We start from the raw sequence: 14,451 nt of genomic DNA, 5'->3' as shown, positions 1-14,451 counted from the left end.
AGTTGTCTTGGTTTTCCAATAGTCTTTCCACTGAAATGAGTGTGTACTCTAATTTTACTAGGGAGTGCAAAATTAATAAAAATACCTATAAAACAAAGAAGCATGAGTTCATGTGTCTCCATAACTAATTCTGTGATCTGAAGTTAGTGCATTTTAAAATGCAAACTTAACTCAGTGGGAGCCAGTAGACACCTGCTGTTCCCACAAATGGGACTGGCATCCATATTATCAGGAGTGGGGAGTGTAGCCCAGGAAAACCCATAAAAGAGTCTGTGGCCAGGGTAGGAACAGGATTCAGGACCAGATGCTGTCACTGAAGAGTTGAGTATATATATTTTTAAGCATGACCTGGCTTTCCAGTAATATAAGAAAGAGGCATCCAAAGTTAAGAGCATGTCTGATGGCTGTCCTCAATGAAGCAGTTTCTTGTTTAGTCACTCTGCGAAAGAATCTTAACCGACGATAGATTGGAAACTGTGCTAGCTAGAGACACATCACTCCAATACAAGGAAAGACCTAAACAATAGACCCTAAAAAGCCTGATAAGTGAAAAAGAGTAGTTTGATTTTCCACCAAGAAGCCTTTCAAGTAGAACAGCTGTAGGATTGGGGTCTAGAAAGTTCCCTTTGGCTTAAAAAAAAAAAAAAAAGTGAGGGCAGCCTAGGTGGCTCAGTCAGTTAAACATCCGACTCTTGCTTTCAGCTCAGATCATGATCTTAGGGTCATGAGACTGAGCCCTGCATTTGGGTCTGACCTCAGTAGGGAGTCTGCTTAAGCCTGGTGGTGGGTATTAAGGAGGGCATTGCATAGAGCACTGGTTGTGGTGCAGAAACAATGAATCTCGGAACACTGAAAAAAATAAAATAAAATTAAGATGTTAAAAAAAAATTTAACCAAAAATAGGAAAAAAAAAAAGATCTCCCTCTCCCTCTGCCCCTCCCCCTGCTCATGATTGCTCTCTCTCCCAAATAAATAAATAAATAGCCTTTTAAAAAAGTGATATATGATACAGCCAAGAGGCAAAATAAATTAAAGGGTGAGGAGATTATATATATATATATATATATATATATATATATATATATATATATAACTCATCTCAAGTTTCACTGAGGTAAGGTGGAGCCAGATAAGAGAGACAAGTCAAAGGGATGCTAGAAGTGTGTGGGTGGTAAAATCGAGTGGGAGAGAAGAGAAATCCCCTGGGGATTGTGACAAAGACAGCCCAAACATAGGGTTCCTTTGAAGAAAGGCAGAAAATGAAGATGGAGGGAACTCTCCCCTGCCCATCCTTTAACGATCCCCCCTCCTAGTTTCAATTTATCCAGAGAAAACAAAGAAAAGACAAACCAAAGGAGATTCATATCCCTCACTGTTTTCTTCACAGGCCACCTGGGAACCTTTAGAGCAGTCCCTGACCATGTGGAAGTCGGACTCCATAGTGAGCATAAATCCAGTAGAAGACTCTAGATTGTGTTGCAAGTTTGCTATGGCTGTTTTTTCTAATTACGAGCAAGTACAGAGATGTTACCAAAGCTCTTTGATGTGACTACTACAAAACAATAAACCCTAGAAAACAACCTGATCTGAGAAATTTGTGTTGACTAGAAAGAGAGAAACAAAGTCCCTTTTGATGCTTTATGTGAGGATACATAAAGAACTGAGTATCTTTAGGTGACAGACTAGAAGCACATCAACTGGTCAGCACAGAGTTGGGAACTGAAGAAAAGATATTTGCAAAGAGAAGAAAAAGTACATCCTCAGAATGTGAAAACCGGAATTCTGACCTCAGCTCCTCAACTGGCTAAATGTACAACTTTAGAAAATGTATTTAATTCTCTGAGATGTTCATCCTCGTGGTTAAATTTAGTCCTATTTGCTACTTTGCCACTGTCCATTGTTGTGTTAGGTCCTATACAAGACAATACAAGGAAGCAGTAACAAATGAGATCTGGCACAGATCCTCCACAAGATTACCTTTAACCAGAGGATGCAGATAATGTTTCAAAGAAATCACCTTACTTCCTGAAACTGAGAATTAGAAAAGGATGTGCTACATATAGAAATGATCAAATTTTTTTATTTGTCTGGAAATATGTGTGTGTATCTCCGAGGTGATACTGTGCTAGACTCAAAGATATGATACAATATGATAACAATGATATGTTTCCTCCCTTCAGATTGTTTGAGCCTTGATGAGGTGACAATCCTATAAAGAGATGTGCAAGTCTCTGGACAATATTAAGCACCACGGTGGAGAGAGCCCTACACAGCCCTGCAATGCCTATGCAGGCACTACGAGGAGAAAGGGATTCATTCAGACAGGAAAGGGTTTATTCACTTGATCAGGCTCTTGAAATGGGAGAAGTTCTCTCTGTTCTCTTTTGGGCCATAACAAAATGTGTAAAAATAGAATGCCAAGAAATTACAAAGGATTTTCCAGAAGTAGAGAAATACAGGTCCTTGGAATTCCTAAAGCAGCTTGGCAGCTAAGGTTACAGAAGCAGTGTTCAGACTACACTAGGAGTTTAGACTTGACACTTTAAGGAAAGAGGAGTCAGTTAAGGTTTGGAACAGAGAGACATGTACTCAAATTCATATTTCAGCAAGCACTTCTGGGTAGTAGCAGAAGGAACTCAACTGCAGGGGTCAGTAGAGGTTACACTATAAAACCATTAAAACGCAGAGATCAAATTAATGACATGGAAACCAGGTCACAATACTGTTTAATTTAAAAAGCAAGTTACAGAGTATTATGCAGAGTACAGTCCCATTCATATGAGTTGCTTGCTAAAAAGATCATCGTAACAGTAATAGCTTCTAAGTTTTGAGAGCTCACTGTGCTTCAAGCATTGTGCTCAATAATAGACAAAATATGCTGTTATCTCACTTATGCCTCATAGTAACCAACTGATACCAGTGCAAATATGATCTGCATTTTCTATCTGCAGAATGCAGGCTTTGTCTGAACAACTTGCCCAAAGTCAGAGAGTCCAGAACTGGATCTACAAAGTACTGAGTGCACCTGCTCAACTCCTCCACCTGTACCATAAATCTGTAGATTTATTTTAACAGAATAAATCTACAGAAGTTATGGGAAATATATTAATATTTCTGCAGTTATACATCTGAACATTCATATTAGGGAGGATAAATAAAGACAATCAAAAAGTGTCAGGGCAATTCAAAACAGGTTTTATTAATTAATTTTGTTAAGTTAATTCACATTGCATCAAGATGCCAAACGACTTGGGGGGAAAATGCAAGGTTTCACAAAATTTTGTAAATGACAGAATTACGGATAAGGGATTATAAAGTTGAAAATTTTAATATTATTATTGCAATGTACATAGAGTTCTAGTTTCAAGTTAGTTAAGTGGACATATCTGCAATCTTCCTCCCTTGTACCAAATGGTGGAAATGATCAAGAAGACAGACTTCAATTTTCAAATAAGCGAATACAACTAAACTCAAAAGCAAGGGATTTCAGAAAACTTGAATCCCATAAAAACAGAAAGCAAATAGGATTATGTAAGAGAGGATAGCCACTTAGAATGGCGATGATGAGGACTTGTACCTACAAAAGAAGGGCGTTTTCTTTAAATTCTGGTTTTCTTTAAATTCACCCCTAACAAAGCTTACCTCAGTCATACCCCTTCTGAATGTACCCTTCTTCCCTGCTGGAAACCTAACTGGTAGAGTAATTGATAGCAGAAGTAGCCTCAAATAATAAACCCTTAAAATGAGGTTACAAAGATGTTTAGTAAACCCATAGGTAACTTTCTTGGTGGAGGGAAATGAGATGTCTTTGGTGTTGGTTGGTGGCATGATTACTCAAATTGTCACTATGACAGGCATGGGGTAGAGTGCAGACGGAAGGCGGGCACTAGGAGATCAAGGGGCTGGGCACTGCTTCCTATGGCAACAAAGACTGTGAAGTACACAGGATGTACGCACAGCCCAGGAAAGAAGAGAGAAGACAACTTAAAAGCTCTCAATTTCCAATTCAGGGAAAGGGAAGAAAATAAGAAAGCCTTTGATGGAGTTTGGCACAGTCTGAGTGGACTCAGTCATGGCACCAGCAGACAGACACAAATGCAGCTGAGAATAAATCCTTCCAACCTTAAATCAACCATCCCCCATCCCACCATGGCCCACTAGCAGAGTACAAGGCCTGGTCCAGGAGAAAATGGGCTATAGATTTAAGAGTGTCAAGAGTTTATCAGCTGGTATCAACAGGAGTCTAGGGATCACATATGGGATTTGGTTCTAAGGGTGTTAAGCCAGGCTAAGAGGGACAAAAATATAAAATTAGAACAGACAATTCACTAAAAGGATTTGATCTCAGGAAAAAATTTTTAAAGAGATAGATGCAGATGATAATGGGTAGAGTAACACTTAATAAATGACAAAATAGCATTTAAGGCAAACAGATTTAATAACATTAAGGAATGATAGTACTTAAGTGAGGAAAATGGAATCTGCATAGAAAACCTAGCAATCCTGATCACATATAAATTTAACAATGTAACCTCAAAATACATAAAGTAGAAAGTAACATAATTACAAAGAGAAACTGACAAATTCAATGTTAAATAGGGGACTTTATCATACATACATACTGAGTGTATGTATGTATATGTCATACATACATACTGAAAACCCTTAGCTCAATCAGACAAAACCCTTAGCCCAATCAGACAAAAATTAATTCATTGAATAATGTTTTTAATAAGCTTAAGCTAAGGGATATATAGAGTCTCTTATAGGTACAACAAACACATACAAATTTTTTCCACATTTGACTATATATTATTAGGTTCCAACAATGTGTCAGAAAATTTTGAGTAATTGACATTTTATGAAAAGTATTTTCCATACATAAACACCAAATTGGGGGCACTTGGGTGGCTCAGTGGGTTAAGCCTCTGCTTCGGCTCAGATCTCGATCCCAGGATCCTGGGATGGAGCCCCTGGAATGGAGTCCCTGCTCAGCAGGGAGCCCTCACCCCTCTCTCTGCCTGCCTCTCTGCCTACTTGTGATCTCTGTCTGTCAAATAAATAAAATCCTTAAAAAACAAAAACAAACAAATAAACAAAAACATTAAAAAATAAATAAACACCAAATTGGGAATCAGGATCAAAAATATTTAAAAAAAAAAAAAAAAAAAACAGACTACCAACTCAGGAAATAACATGTTGGTGAGGATGTGGAGAAAGGGGCTTACACTGTTGGTGGGAATACAGACTGGTGCAGCCACTCTGGAAAACAGTATGGAGGGTCCCCAAAAGTTAAGAATGGAGCTACCCTACAACCCAGCAAATGCAGTCCTAGGTATTTATCCACAGGATACAAAAATCCTGATTTGAAGGGGTATGTGTACCCATATGTTTATAGCAACGCTATCAACAAAAGGCAAATTATGGAAAGATCCCACGTGTCCATCAACTGATGAATGAATAAAGAAGATGTATATATACAATGGAATATTTTCAGCCATCAAAAAGAATGAAATCTTGCCATCTGCAAACAGCATGGAACTACAGTGTATAATGCTCAGTGAAATAAGTCAGTCAGAGAAAGACAAATACCATATGATTTCAGGCATATGTGGAATTTAAGAAATAAAACAGATGAACATAGGAGAAAGGAAGGAAAAATGTAATAAAATAGAAAACAGAGGGAGGCAAACCATAAGAGACTCTTAGCTATTGAAAACAAACTGAGGGTTGTTGGAGGGGAGGTAGATGGTGGTGTGGGCTAATTCGTGATGGCAATAAGGAGGCCACTCATTGCATTGAGCACTGGGTATTCCTTTTAATTAATTTATCTTTTAAAATTATTTTATTAACATATAATGTATTATTTGCCCCAGGGGTACTGGTCTGTGAATCATCAGGCTCACACAATTTACAGCACTCACCATAGCACATACTCTTCCCAATGTCCATCACCAGTGACCCTTTCCCTACTCCCCCACCTCCCAGCAACCCTCAGTTTGTTTTGTGAGATTAAGAGTCTCTTATGGTTTGTCTCCCTACGGATCCCATCTTGTTTCATTTTATTTCTTTTAATTTAAATTTGATTAGCCAACATATGGTATATCGTTAGTGTCAGACGTAGTGTTCAACGACTCATCAGTTGCATATAACACCCAGTGCTCATCACATCATGGAGCACTGGGTATTATATGTAAATAATGAGTCACTAAATTCTTCTGAAACCAATACTACGCTAGATGTTAACAAACATGAATTTAAATAAAAACTTGAAATAAACAAAGAAACAAAAAAATAACATACCAGACCAGTGTAGGACTCAGGCTATTTGAACAGTTCAACCCAAAACATGGACGTCAGACCAAATCGTACAGTTTATATCAACAATATAAATGACAAAGTTAATAAAGAAGAATTGAAGAGATCCCTAATGCCCTGTTTTCTCAGTTTGGCCATATGGTGCAGTATTTGGTACCTGCAAGTCATGACATTGCTTTCGTTGAATTTGAAAATGATGGAAAGGCCGGAACTGCTAGGGATGCTTTACAGGAATTTAAAATCATACATCCTATGCCATGAAGATCACCTATGCCAAGATACAGCCTATGGGATAGGTGTCTTTAAAGGGCTTGGTGTCATGTTTAATGTTTGTTTTGATAACATTTGGTCAGGCCATTTTAATAGTTGAAGGGGAAAGAAAGAAATTTTTATGAATTATTAAAGAAAAAACACCAGGTCTTTGGTTAGCCTTAATGAACTAAGTAAAATACAAGCCTCAATTTTGTACAATAAACTTTTATTTGTATTCCAAGAAATATTTAAGAACCATGCATTTGGAAATGAAAATCATACAGTAAAATAATCCATGGATTAAAAAAAGAAATTAGAATACATATTTTTAAATATGTAGAACTGAATGAAATTGGGTGTGCTACACATCAACATTTGGAGCTTTATGGAGCCAGACCACACATGGGAAGTGAATATTCCCTGCTTTTCTCTGCATTCTGGGAGGACAGAAGTCCTGCAGTTTTCCACTGCTGCCTGCCCAAGCACTCCTGATAAATGCCCAACACACCGCCGGTGTCTGTCTCAGTGGCAGCAAGACTACAAGCCCAAACAAGGTTACAGGAGATGTTTACAAAAATAGATGAACTATATCTCATGCAAGTCACTCCAGATAATAGGAAAAGAAATCTACTAAGTCCATTTTATGCAAGAAACCAGCTAAACAAGGGGTATGTAGGAAAAGAAAGAAAATCATAGTAAATAATATAGTGAAATAATAATGAATAATAATAAAGTGAGATAATATTAAATGACTAATAAAAATAGATGTAAAAATTCTAAGTACATATAGGAAATCCAAGCCAAAACAATAATAATAAAGTTGGGTTTATCTGAGCAAAGTAACTGCTCATTTCCAACATGGGGAAAAAAATCTGTGTTATTTACCAATTAAGAAAAATGCCATTTAATCATCTCAATGGATGCAGAAAAGCACTCAACACACAAATAAAATTAAAAATAATAGTTTCAGAAAACTAGGAGTGGCAATTTTTTACATAAAAGGTACTACATCAGTACAGAAAGTTTTTATTCAACTATCTTACAATAATATTTTGTTTTTTCTCCAAACAAGAATTTTGTATGAGAATGACTCTAGGGTCTGTTATTTCAGTGACACACTCATCTCACCTTTTCTCATCTTTCCTGCTGCCCTTTGAGACCCAAACTGCCCAGATGCCGGCCAGATGGTGGCCAGTACTGCAATGGCTTCAGGCATCGAATGCAGACTCAGACACATCAGTGTTGACATCTATTTGTATATCTCTTCTTATTTCTATTTGTTTAAGATTTTATTCATTTATTTGACAGAGAAAGAGCACAAGCAGGGGGAGTGGCAGGCAGAAGGAGAGGGAGAAGCAGGCTGAGCAGGGAGTCCGATGTGAGGCTCGATCCCAGGATCCTGGGATCATGACCTGAGCTGAAGGCAGATGATCAACCAACTAAGCCACCCAGGTGCCCCCATCTGTATATCTCTTTTAAAAGTGATGAAGTTTTCCAGCAGACTTCCCTTATGTCTCATGATTCATTATAGGAGCATAGGCCCACCTCCAAACCAATCACTGATAAACGCAACAGGATTACCAGCCTTTGATCATTAGAATTGAGCTCTACCAGCAATTAGGGTTATCCTTACCAAGGTGTAGATCCCACAGCAAAGCTTAAGTTTTGTATACCAGGAAGAATGGATATTCAGAAATGTTGTACAAAGGAATCTCAAACACACACTATTACCACCACAGGATACATACGCACAAGAAGCATTATTGGGGACAAACGTACAAGCAGTAAAGTAGTAGAGTATATAAATTTCTCCCTCCCCTCAGCTCCAATCATCCCAGTGCTTAAGCCAAGCGGCCGCTGTGCATCATGGCCCCAACCTATAATGTCCTCCATATTTATAGGTCAGAGGGCAGGAAACATCTACATGTTTACACAATAATGGAGGTTCTCTGCTTGAAGAAGTGATCTTAAAAAAAAAAAAAACCTCTGGCTGATATAAGCTCGTATCAGCCTTCTGTTGAACTAACTCAGACCTGTTAAGCCAGATTTCTGCTAAGCTAATGACACATTAGAAGAACAAGAAACTCCTGGGCCATTCAGATTTATCACCTATAAATCCACTGCCATGTCGTTGAGGGCTCATTAAATATAGTTACTATCTCTATCACTACTATTTCTCATTGATAGTGGTTTCCACAAGTCTGTCTAAGAATGAGACGTCAGGGGCGCCTGGGTGGCTCAGCGGGTTAAAGCCTCTGCCTTCGGCTCAGGTCATGATCCTGGGGTTCTGGGACCCAGCCCCGCATCAAGCTCTCTGCTCAGCGGGGAGCCTGCTTCCTCCTCTCTCTCTCTGCCTACTTATGGTCTCTGTCTCTCAAATAAATAAATAAAATCTTAAAAAAAAAATAGAATGAGACGCCAATAACATCCCATGGTCCGGGCAGATGAACAAACATCATGAAGTGTTCTCATGATGAGTTACTGCCTAGAAATGAAGGCTACTTGGGGCTCTTAGTCCATTTCTGTAATAGGGAAAAAGAGATTTCTACTCCACTTTGTCCCATCCCACTGTTCAAGTTCTGATTTACATAAGCACAACCAATTAAAGCTTACTATCCCCTCTTAAAAATAAGCTAATTTTCCCCCCCAGAGCAATGAGTTCCACTCTTGTCATGCTGTTATTACAAGTGGCCGAAGAAGCCAAAGGAGGTGGTGAGAGGCACCTGGGGCAGTCAATGTCCAAGTTCAAGTTTTTCAAAGTTGGTCTTAGTTCTGACCAATATGAACTGTGAGACCATCCACTGAATTCAAAGAAAGCACAGTGTGATCTGTATCCATCTGTCTGTTGAGACCAAACAGACACACACACACACATAAAAAGAGGTGGTATTATGCCATAAAAAAAAAAAAAAGGGAAAGAAATGTTCTGTTCCGTTCTTCCTCAAATTCTCCTATTTCCCCAGCTCATGAGTTCTGGGTACCTAGTTGCTGAGCCAAGAATAAAGAGGTATGGCTGTGTGGGACACATAAATGACTGATAAGAGCCACGTGAGCTGATTCCATGGAGACTGTCTTTGGAGAGAATGGTTGCTCCCATACATGTTAAAAGACCTGTTTTTGGGGATCCCAGTCTTCTATAGTGGTTTCATTCATTGAGATGATGATTTTACATGTTTGATTGTTTTTTTTCCAATCCAGATAACATCCTTTCTTTTTTTATTAGTTTCAAAGGTAAAATTTAGGGACCCATCAGTTGCATATAACACCCAGTGCACATTACATCAAATGTCCTCTTTAGTGTCCATTACCCAATTATCTCTTACTCACTCTCACCTCACCTCCAGCAACCCTCAGTTTGTTTCCTAGAGTTCGGTGTCTCTTACAGTTTTCTACCCTCTCAATTTTTATCTTATTTTATTTTTCCTTCCCTTCCCCTATGCTCATCTGTTTTGTTTCTTAAATTCCACATATGAGTGAAGTTGTATGGTATTTGTCTTTCTCTGACTTATTTTCCTTAGCATAATACCCTCTAGCTTCATCCACATGGTTGCAAATGTCAAGATTTCTTCCTTTCTGTGTAATATTCCATTGTGTACATACAGCACATATCCTTTATCCATTCATCTGTTGATGGAAATCTTTACATGTTTCGGCCATTGTGGACATTGCTTCTATAAACATTGGGGTGCATGTGCCCCTTTGAATCACCAGATGCCTTTCTTTAGATGGAGTTGCTTCATGCACATGTGCATTGTTGTATGCACATGTATCATAAAGCCAGTACCTAGTAAATTGTATCTGTTTCCATAGAGAGGTATTTCATAATCTAGTCCTAAGGCATTATTATTGATCCACCAGTCTGTGTAAAGGTATTTAGTCTTTGCTCTATAGCCAAGAATACCATTTGAAACTCAGCCTACTGTGAAAGCATTCAGTGCAGTGAGGCTATTAGCAATTCATCACCTCTAGGTTAGATGGCTGCAAATTATATTGGATATTTCCACCTAGGGACAAACTATTTCACCTGTGAACCAGGCTGTCTTTCCAGGTGTTAAATCTTATAGACAAGGCCCTGATCCAGTAATATAATTAGCAAGGGTAACTTGGGGTGAGGAGAAGAACTGTATATGAAGGTGATACTGGTCATTGGGGCCAAGTGTAGCTCATAATAAGATGTTTCAATTTCATATCACAATGGAACTTTTTGGAATTTTTTTTTTTTTTACCAGATGGAAATTTAGTTATGAGGAGGAGGCAGGATGGTGGAAGAGTAGGGAACCTCATTTCATCTGGTCTCTTGAATTTAGGTAGATAGCTATCAAACCATTCTGAACACCCATGAAATCAGCCTGAGATGTAAGAACAAAATATCTGGAACTCTACAAGTAGAAAAGCAACTGCTTTTTTGCTAGGTAGGAAGTGCAAAGAAGTGAATCTGAGGGGAGGTATCAGAAGGTGAAGGGGGTGGGGAAGATCCTCCATAAGCTGGCTACCAGAAAGTGATGTAACCCCGGAGGACAAAATCAGTACTCTTAGAAATCTGCCTCAGTGAAGGAGGCTCAGGAGATGAAATGGGCAGAATTCTAGGTGCGTCAGCATGGTCTCAGGATCTCAGGAGTCAGAACTAACAGGGATGCCTGAGCTGGTAGAATGCTAAAGCAGTGGAGTGGGAAAACTGGTTATCACCAGGAAGTCCAGGAAGGGGATCTCAGCTCAGGTTGTCAGAAACTTCAAGCTGGCCAAATCAGGTGACTGCTCTCTGCCTGGGCATACAGCGGTGGACTGGAACTCGGGGACCATCCACCATTCCCTTCGGAGCAGCGGAATGGATATGCACATGATTCTGTGACTGCGCTCAGCCCTGGGGCCTTACAAAGGGCAGTAACTCAGGACCCTCAAACTCCTATGGGAGGATTGCTGTGGGCATGCACTGGCAGGAGTCTGTGGAGTTTGAAACACACAAACTGTCCCAGCAGGGTTACTGAACAATCTTACAGTTCTGGGGCTGGAGATCAGGATATGGGCATTTTAATTTTGATCCTCAGAAGCACAGAAAGACTTCAGGGAACAAAAGCCATAGAAAGAGCCAGCTTACACTGAGCCCAGCCTCCTGGCAAGGGATGGTGCAACAGCACCTAGGCAAAGACACCTGAGATGCAGCACAAGACTTTAAAACTTCTGTGCTAGGGTGAAGTAGTATATAAAACTCAAGGACGTTTCTCTTGATTCATTTATCTTTCAGACTAAAATTTTCTATTTCTTTTTTTTTCTTTTTTCCCTTTACAACTAGTTTATTTATTTTTTTCAACTCTTTGTTTTCAAGTCGCTTTTTAAGTTTTATTTTTTACATCTTCATTTGATGGGCCTTTTTTCATTCTATTCAATTTTCTTTTTGTATATATATAAGTTTTGCTCTCTTTGCAATTTTGGGATTTAGTGTCTTTTAACAAACAGACCAAAATTCACTCAGGCACAAGTGGATCATCCTGTTTTGTCCACCCTGTGACACCCTGTAATGTCACCCTGTGACATTACATTCTTTCTTAACCCTCAGCCCCGCATTTTGTTTTGTTTTTGTTGGCTTTTCTGTTTTGGTTCCTGATCTCTTCAGATTTGTATAATGTGTATTTTGCTTAGATCATAGTTGATATTTTTGATTCTGCTCACTCACTCACCCATTTTTCTCTTGAAAAAATCATTACAAGGAAGAATTCACAACAAAAGAAAGAACCAGAGGTAATGTTCTCTGCCACAGATCTAATCAACAAGGTTATAAGTAACATGTCAGAGATGGAATTCAAGATAACAATTATAAAGTTAATAGCTGGGCTTTAAAAAAAAAAAAAAGCATAAAAGAAACTAGAGAATCTAATCAGGCCAAAATGAAAAATCTATAACTGAGATGCAGTCTAAATTGGATGCTCTAAGAGCTAGGGTGAGAAGCAGAAGAGAGGTAGTGATCTAGAAGACAGGTTGATGGAAAGGAGGTTGACGAAAAGAGAGAACAACTAATAACCCATGAAGAGAGATTTGAGGTATCAGTGGTGCCATGAAATGTACCTGTGTCAGAATTATTGGGGTGTCTGAGGGTGAAGCAATAGAGAGAGGGCCAGAAGGGTTATTTGAACAAATCATAGCTGAGAACATCCCTGATCTGGGGAAAGAAACAAGTATTTATGTCCAAGAGGTAGAGATGACCCCTCCCAAAATAAATAAAGATAGAGCAATATCCTGACATTTAATAGTGAAACTTGCAAATTTCAGAGAAAAAGAGAATCCTGAGAACACCTCAAGACAAGAGGCTAACCTACAGAGGGAGGAACATCTGCTATTAGAACATCAGACTAACATCAGACCTATCCACAGAAACCTGGCAGGCCAGAAAGGACTGGAATGATATATTCAGGGTACTAAATGGGAAGAATATACAGCCAAGAATACTTTATCCATCAAGGCTGTCATTCAGAATGGAAGGAGAGATAAAGAGCTTCCAGGACAGACAAAAACTGAAAGAATATGTGACCACCAAACCAGCCCTGCAAAAAATATAAAGGAGATCCTGTAACCAAAGAAAGAGCCCAAGAGTAACATAGACCAGAAAGAAAAAGAGACAATCTACAGAAACAGGGACTTTACAACCAAAACAATCACACTAAATTCATATCTTTCAATAGTTAATTAGAATATAAATGGGCTAAATGCTCCAATCAAAAGAAACAGGGTATCAGATTGGATAAAAAAAAAAAATAAAAAGCAAGCCCCATGCATATGCTGTCTAGAAGAGACTAATTTTAGACCTAATGACACCTCCAGGCTGAAAGTGATGGGGTGGAGAACCATTTACCATGTTAATGGACCTCAAAAGAAATCTTATTATCAGATGAATTCGATTTTAAACAACCATTGTAATAAGAATGAAGATGGGGGTGACTGGGTGGCTCAGTGGGTTAGGCCTCTGCCTTCAGGTCAGATCATGATCTCAGGGTCCTGGGATAGAGTCACGCATAAAGATCTCTGCTCAGCGGGGAGCCTGCTTCCTCCTCGCTCTCTCTCTGCTTGCCTCTCTGCCTACTTGTGATCTCTCTTTGTCAAATAAATAAAATCTTAAAAAAAAAAAAAAAGAATGAAGAGGGACACTATATCATACTTACAGGGTCTATCCAATAAGAAAATCTAACAATTGTGAATATATATGCCCCCAACACAGGAGCAGCCAATTATATAAACCAATTAATAACCAAAGTAAAGAAACACATTGATAATAATACATTAATAGTAGGGAACTACTACTCACTACAATGGACATATAATCTAAGCAACAATCAACAAAGAAACAAGGGTTTTGAATGACACACTAGACCAGATGGACTTCACAGATAGATACAGAACATTCCATCCTAAAGCAACAGAACACTAATTCTTCTTGAGTGCACATAAAACTTTCTCCAGGATAGATCACATAATGGGTCACAAATCAGGTATCAACAGATACCAAAAGACTGGGATTATTCCCTGCATATATTTAGACCACGGTGCTTTAAAACTTAAACTCGATCACAAGAAGAAATTTGGAAGGAAAGCAAACACTTGAAAGTTAAAGAACATCCTACTAAATGGGTCAACCAGGAAATCAAAGAGTTTTAAAATTCATGGAAACTAATGAAAGTGAAAACAGATCCATTCAAAACCTTTGGGATACAGCCTTTGCTGTAAGGAAGTCATTGCAATACAAGCCTCTCTCCAAAAATTAGAAAAATCTCAAATACACAAGCTAACCTTACACCTAAGGGATCCAGGGAAAGAACAGCAAATAAAGCCTAAACCAAGCAGGAGAAGAGAAATAATAAAGATTAGAGCAGAAACCAATAAAGTAGAAACCAG

This window comes from Mustela lutreola, chromosome 1 (assembly GCF_030435805.1).
Source record: "Mustela lutreola isolate mMusLut2 chromosome 1, mMusLut2.pri, whole genome shotgun sequence".
In the NCBI taxonomy this organism is placed as follows: domain Eukaryota; kingdom Metazoa; phylum Chordata; class Mammalia; order Carnivora; family Mustelidae; genus Mustela; species Mustela lutreola.
Note: the sequence above shows the minus strand (reverse complement) of the source record.